The sequence below is a fragment of the Octodon degus genome, unplaced genomic scaffold (assembly GCF_000260255.1).
Source record: "Octodon degus isolate 3935 unplaced genomic scaffold, OctDeg1.0 scaffold00006, whole genome shotgun sequence".
Taxonomy (NCBI): domain Eukaryota; kingdom Metazoa; phylum Chordata; class Mammalia; order Rodentia; family Octodontidae; genus Octodon; species Octodon degus.
Genome location: NW_004524582.1, coordinates 34,081,780 through 34,088,362, shown reverse-complemented (window position 1 = coordinate 34,088,362; position 6,583 = coordinate 34,081,780). Strand labels below are relative to the sequence as shown.

Sequence of the window (6,583 nt, the reverse complement as noted above, 5' to 3'; positions counted from 1 at the left end):
TGCTTTCACTAGAATTTTTGCTATAGAAATACATTTGGAATGTATAAACTATATTCCTATTAATGCAGGGTTACCTCCTAAGATTCCATCCACTATACTCCTTGCTTTGAACACTTAAACCTCATTGAAAATATGCATGTTAAAATCCAACTATTTTTCACCCACAATCACACATGGAAAAATGCATGCAGTATATATTTATGGTACACCATTCCAGTAATGTTTCCCAATGGAAGATATCCTATATCCAAACATTCATAAGTACCCTTGGACAATGACTTGGAATCTGTCATTTGACTTGTCTTGAACAAGGGACAGTATATACAATGCAGGCACAGATTGAGAACCATATACCTACTCATGCTAGCTTTCTTGTATAGTCATATTGTGAAGAAGCTTGGAGCTGTCCTACTGGAGACAGAGGGCCTGCCAAGAGCTAGCATAAGTTACTGGCCTTGTGAGTGAAACTAACTTAAAACAATCAGCCTTAGGGCCAGGGAGATAGCTCAATAGAATAAGTGTTTGCCTGGCAAGCTCAGGGTCCGGAGTTCAATCCCCAGCACAGAAAAAAAAAAAAAAAATCCTTAGCCAAGATAACAAATGACTAAAACTTTGTACATGAGCCAAGCAATACTAATAAAAATGCCCAGCAGACCCCACCATCAATTTGAATCCACAGAAATTTAAAAAAAAAAAAGGGGTGAGGGATGTTTTTTTTTTTTTTTTTTTTTCCAGTATTGGGACTGAACTAAGGACCTTGCGCTTGCCAGGGAAGTGCTTATTCGACTGAGCCATCACTTTTGACAGTATGTGTTGGCTGGTTTATTAGCATAACAAATGCTGATATAGCTAAATCATCCACAACTCATTACTCACTGTTTTTAAACAAAATAATGTGTATGAGAAAGTCTTAAAATGTAATTAAATGAACTGCATGGCTATCCATAAAGTACTGAACATCACAACTTTCTGTATTTAAGTTAGGTTGCTGGAGCTAGTAGCAATGACATAAATCACTAAAAAGCAAATGTATACACACAAATAGACTGTTTCAAGATTTTACTCATCATAAAATGTCTACTTTGGGGAATGGTTTTTCCTGTTTTTTCAAGACAGGCTCTTGGTACCTAGTTCAGGCTGGCCTTGAACTCACAAAGTAGCCTGACTGGATTCAAACTAGTGGTGATCCTACTGTCTCAGCCTCTCAAGTGCTGGGATGACAGCTATGTGCCACCACTAATAGCATATTTACTTTAAAAAAAAAAACCCCATAAAACAGGGGTTGGGGATTTAGCTCACCTTCCTGGAGGTCCTGAGTATGATTTCCAGAACCTAAAAAAACACATAAAACAAGTCTGTTACAGGTTGAGTATCCATTATCTTAAATGTTTATGCATAGAAATGTTTCATCAGACTATTTTGGATTTTGGAACATATGCATAGATTTTACTGGATTTCCATGCAATCTAATCTTCCCATTTTAAGTAATGTAAAATATGCTCATTTGTGGGGGAGAATTTAATATTTTCAATAATAACCATTAAGTTGAAAAGAGCTGTGTTAGTAACACTATGAGGTCACATAATCATCAGAAAGTGCTAGGGATAAAAAAAGCTAAGGAAGTTTAAGGCAAGGTTATTTTAAAACCATATGTGCCACATTGACCTGTTTTGTAAAATCAATCTTAAAAGTGAAATAAAAACCTGATTTGACTAAATTGTGGCAAAAGAAGTGACACTAGCTAAAAATGAAGATGTCTAATATCTTAAATCATGTTACCCTAGGCAGGACATATCACCTGAAATCTTTTTTTTTTTTTTTTTTAAATCTTTCACAGAAAGCAGAAGAATCCTGGCAAATCCTTCTTGAAGTACCAAGAAGAACCATCAGGCTGGCTAAAGAAGGCATCAACACATCTCAAGATGTCAAAGATTAGCGTTGGGGGCCAGGGGAGATGGCTCAGTGGAATAAATGTTTCCCAGGCAAGTGCAAGGGCCTGGGTTCAATCCCTGGTTCCACCAAAAAAAAAAAAAAAAAAAAAAAGATTAGCTTTGAAAGAGGGAGAGACTGAAGAGATAGGAAGGTTAGCGAGCACTGCAGATATATCCTCTCAGGTACGACAGGGCAACCCTCTGGCCCAGATCCTACTCTCATGCTCACTCCAATCAGTAACACTGCTAGGTCCTGACTGATCCTTCAGTCCAGCTCACTGCTAATGGTTTAAGTCTTTCAACTGCTCTTAGTAGAGAGCTTCAGAAGAAGTACTCTCACCCCAATCTTGTGCACTCTGGGCAGCAGGACCAGTAACTGCTTTAGCCTTGTGAAGCTAGGAGCTTCTTCTTCTTGAGGCTCTTCTTGCCTCTGCCCTGAAGTGCTAGTGAAAAGGTTCAGACAGGGGAGGTATTCTTTTGGGTGGATGCCCTCCAAGCTTTGCTACACCACCTCCAAACAACACAGGAATATCCGGTATCCCTATTTCCCACGTAGAACTGTTCCTGAAAACTAGCTCCTATATAAACTTCTGTAAACCCAAACCAGGAGTAGTAGACAGGAGGCACCTCTATGTAAGTGGGGATCAGAAAAGTCACTTGCTAAGGAGACGCCACAAACACAACTGCCACACAGCAAGACTCGCGAGCAGAGACAATGGAAATTTGGCAATGTTCCTAGCTTCTGCTTTTCTCATCCCCCATGTGGGCACCTGAAAGTAGTCGCCATCTCATTTGCTCTCTTGGCTGTCTACGCTTATGTTGCAGATGAGTAAAATAAATGTCTCTCTGGTTAACAGAAGCATCCTTCTAGTGAAAGGGCAAGAACGAAGACCTAAGTTTTCTCTGCTCATGCGATCTGCAGACCCAGGCGCTAGCCCACTCGCAGAGATTCTGGAATCAAGGCCTTACAACTAGAGGCACACAACCGCCTTCGGGCAGCCGCTGACACAGTATGACCAAAGCCCAGCCCTGGCGCCCTCCTGTGCCCCGCACCTGGGGAACCCAAGCGAAGTGGCTCCCCGGGCCGCCCAGCCAGCGGCCCGCACCTGCACGTCGGCTCCTGCCAGCGAACCACCCAAGTCTCAGGTCCCAGGGTCAGCCAAGGTTGGCGCCCCCGTGGCAACTGCTAACCAACCTTCAGGAGCCCAGAAGCCAACCCAAACGCGTCCGAGGAGCTTCGAAGGGCTACAGCGACCGGAATTCCCGGCGGAAGACGCCAGACAGGGCGGGGCGGCGCACGCGCAGAAAGAGCACAGAAGCCCCGCGCGGCCGGGAGGAGCGGATACTGCAGTCCCGGGAACCTCCCGGCGAGCGCGGGCTGTTGGAGGAAGGGCTTCGCCCGGGCCTGCACTGGGGGCCGGGTTCTGCGCACCCGCAGGGGAAGTGCGAGACCCGTGAGTCGGCTTGCAAGAAGTCCTGGTTTACAGCCTAAGGCTTTGTGGGATAAATTCGGATGTGGCCAGATTACTGACAATCTAATTGTTAGTGTTGTCGTTTTGGTAATATAATCGCGGCTGTAGATCCACTCTACTTTTTTACAGATACATTCTAAAGCAGAAAAATTGTTCTGTTTTACTTTAAAATTTCTAACAAACAAAAAGTTAACATGGTAACTCTTTGCACCTTTAAAGACACTTGTTCTCAGTTACAAAATTGACCTGTGAGTTTAGTGGATTGTGTTCCGCAGATGAAAGCAAACTGTTCTAATCAGCACGCTACAAGAGTAACAGGTTATGCAGCAGGTGTGCCCACAGTCCTTGTGCTAGTGTACATTTCCAAGGTCTGATAATTATTGCTGAGAAATTCGCAGTTCCACCTTTGCGAACAAGTTCATAAAGGATAAAATAGGATCACATAAAGCCTTATTAAAGGAATAGTAGGAAACGTTACTAAAGGTGATTTCTGCCTCTGCAGATAGACTCTGCAGTCAGAACAATCAGAAAGACAAAGGAGGAAGAAGCTATATTGACGGCAGCACAGGGGACACAATTATTCTAAGAATTTATCAGAAAGTTAATGCTAAAGAAGCTAGGAACAGGCAGGCACTTAAGATCAGGAAAACCAGCTCCACTCAACCAATCTGGTAAGATGTAAGGGACATAGGGGCAGCCACCCGAGGACTCCTACTTAGTATGTAAGATTCACACAAGCACACCTACACATATATCTGTGTATGTGCACACTTTAACATCACTGTATTATTGCATCACATACACACATGTACCCTTTACTTAATCATTGACTCGAAGCTACCTTTCTATGAGCCACACACACTTATCACAAAGAGACAGGAAGAACTCAAATGGTCAGAAGAAATGCAGGAACATATGCCTTAGGATCAAAGACAGGAGAGCACATCAGATGGCAGCAACTTTCAGAGAGATAAAGACAAAGATCCACTTGAGTATTTCACTTTTGAATACTCTCTACTTGTCTGGAGTTGTGGTCTGTCATCTCTCTCTACCTTCAAATAATCGTCTTCTTTTACTTTAAACTCTGTGTTTTTAGCTCTTATGTCAGGTTTAGGATCCCTGGGAGCTGCATTTTTCCAGCAGAATGATAGCTTACTGTCCATCCCTGGACACATCCACCCATTCATGTATCCAGTATTTAGGATTTTTTGTTCTTGTGTTCTATGAGATCAAGTTTAACCCTTGTCTTTTCATCATTTCAGACTCAAAGTAGGGTATGTCTAATAATCTCAGCAATCTGAGAGGCAGAGGTGATGTGTGTGTGTGTGTGTGTGTGTGTGTAAAGCTTTTTAATTAAGATGAGATTCCAGTTGATTCTTTATAATAGTTCCCTTGTGCTCTGGGTTTTGTTCATAAAGTCTTTGCACACACGTATATCTTCAAGAGTTCTACTTATTCCAGTTCCCAGCAGATTTAGTGATATATATATATATATTTTTTTTGGGGGGGGGGGACTGGGGATTGAACTTCGGTCCTTGCACTTGCCAGGGAAGTGCTTATTCCACTGAGCCATTTCCCTGTCCTTAGTGTTTATTTTTTTTCATAATTTTATTGATAAACAGCAATGAGACAGTTTCAAATCAAATCGCTAGGACAGTTTCAATAACTAACACGCTGCATACATTCTTCTTAGTGGTTAATTGATGTGTGTTTATATTTTAATATTTAGATTTTTTTATTTTATGGGAAAATAAAATAATTTCATAACACAATAATAGAATGACAAAAGCTAATACATTGGGTATTATCTTTAATCAGAGCAAAATATATGGCACCAAGAATTCTCCAAATGATATTAGCACAAACTTTTCAGTGAACTAAGAGAAACTAGTAGTATTACCACTTGTATTTTGGGGCGTTTTTTTCCCTTCCTTTCTTTCCCCTTTGCCCCATCATAGATGCTTTATTCTTTTGAACAACATCTTCCAATTTTACAGTATCAGTTCTGCATTTTGGATCTTATTTACTCATTCAGTTACGCACAGCAGGGAGGCAGTATGGTCTTTGCATATGTGAGTCTGATTTATTCCACTTGTAAGCATGGATTCTAGTTGCACCATTCACCTATAAAAGCCTCAGTTTATCCTTCTTTATGACTGAGTGGTATGTTATTCTATAAGCAGACCACAGCCTTTCATCCATCCCTCAGCAATAGACCTCTGGACAATCCCCAGAGCTGGCTGCTACATGCTATGCTGCTGTAAACACACGTGCACACATGCTGCTGTAGTCTGACGGGTTATGTACTTGGTGCAGCTCAGACTTGTAGTGACCATCCTGCTTTCAGCTCCCCAGCGCTGGGATTACAGGTGCTCACCACTATGCCCTGACTCCTTCGATAGCCAGGGGCCCAGGGCGGGGCCAGTGTGGCATGTGGCACTGGGATCAAAGCCCAGTCCCTGCACCTTCCTAAGCAGGTGATTAGTCTGCTGAGCTACCTCGCCAGTCCTTGATGTTTTTAATCATTCCTGGAAGATACCCATACGTGGAACAGCTGGGTCGATGGCACCTCTATCTAAACCTAGTTTTATGAGGAATCTCCATACAGATTTCCACACAGTTACACCAGTCTGCACTCCCACCAACAGTGGAGGAGCCCCTCCAGCATTTGTTATTGGTTGATTTCTTGATATCCATTCTTTCTGAGGTGAGTTGAAGTCTCAGTGTTGTTTTATTAGTTTTTATCTCTCAAATGACAAATGATGTTGAATATTTTTCATATATTTATTTGCCATTTATATTTCTTCATATGAGAAGTGCTTATTCATCTCAGATGCCCATTTTGATTTGAGTCTTTGAATTTGAAAGGACATGATTTTTTTTTTCAATTTTTTGTGTGTTGTAGATATAACTGTTTTGAGGAACAACTAGTTATAAATTTTTTCCATTCTGTGGGTTGTCTTTTCACTCTGTTGGTTATTTCTTTTGTTGTGCAAAATCTTTTTAATTATATGAGATCACAGTCGTCAAATCTTTGAAGTATTTCCTATGTTATCTGGGTTTTGTTCAAGAAGTCACTCCCGGTGAGATGGCTCAGTGGTCTAAAGCACCTACTTAGAACAAGCTTAGCAAAGCACAGGGACCGCGGTTCAATCTCCCAGCACCACATGCCAGCCAGCC

At 41.8% G+C, this 6,583-nt stretch overlaps 1 protein-coding gene across 8 annotated transcripts in view; it reads right to left on the bottom strand.

Annotated features, from left to right (window-relative positions):
• Nucleotides 1-3,205, bottom strand: part of LOC101588538 (zinc finger protein 73-like) — an 11,638-nt gene extending 8,433 nt beyond the window's left edge. For 6 of the 8 annotated variants that reach the window (XM_023700581.1, XM_023700580.1, XM_023700591.1 and 3 more), the window contains exons 1-2: nucleotides 3,127-3,205; nucleotides 1,300-1,332 (exon numbers count right to left, since the gene is read on the bottom strand). The gene's annotated coding sequence lies outside the window, so the exon portion shown is untranslated. The remainder of the gene's footprint in view (nucleotides 1-1,299; nucleotides 1,333-3,126) is intronic. The other 2 variants (XM_023700576.1, XM_023700572.1) reach the window with 2 other exon arrangements.
• Between the last annotated feature and the right edge of the window lie 3,378 nt (nucleotides 3,206-6,583).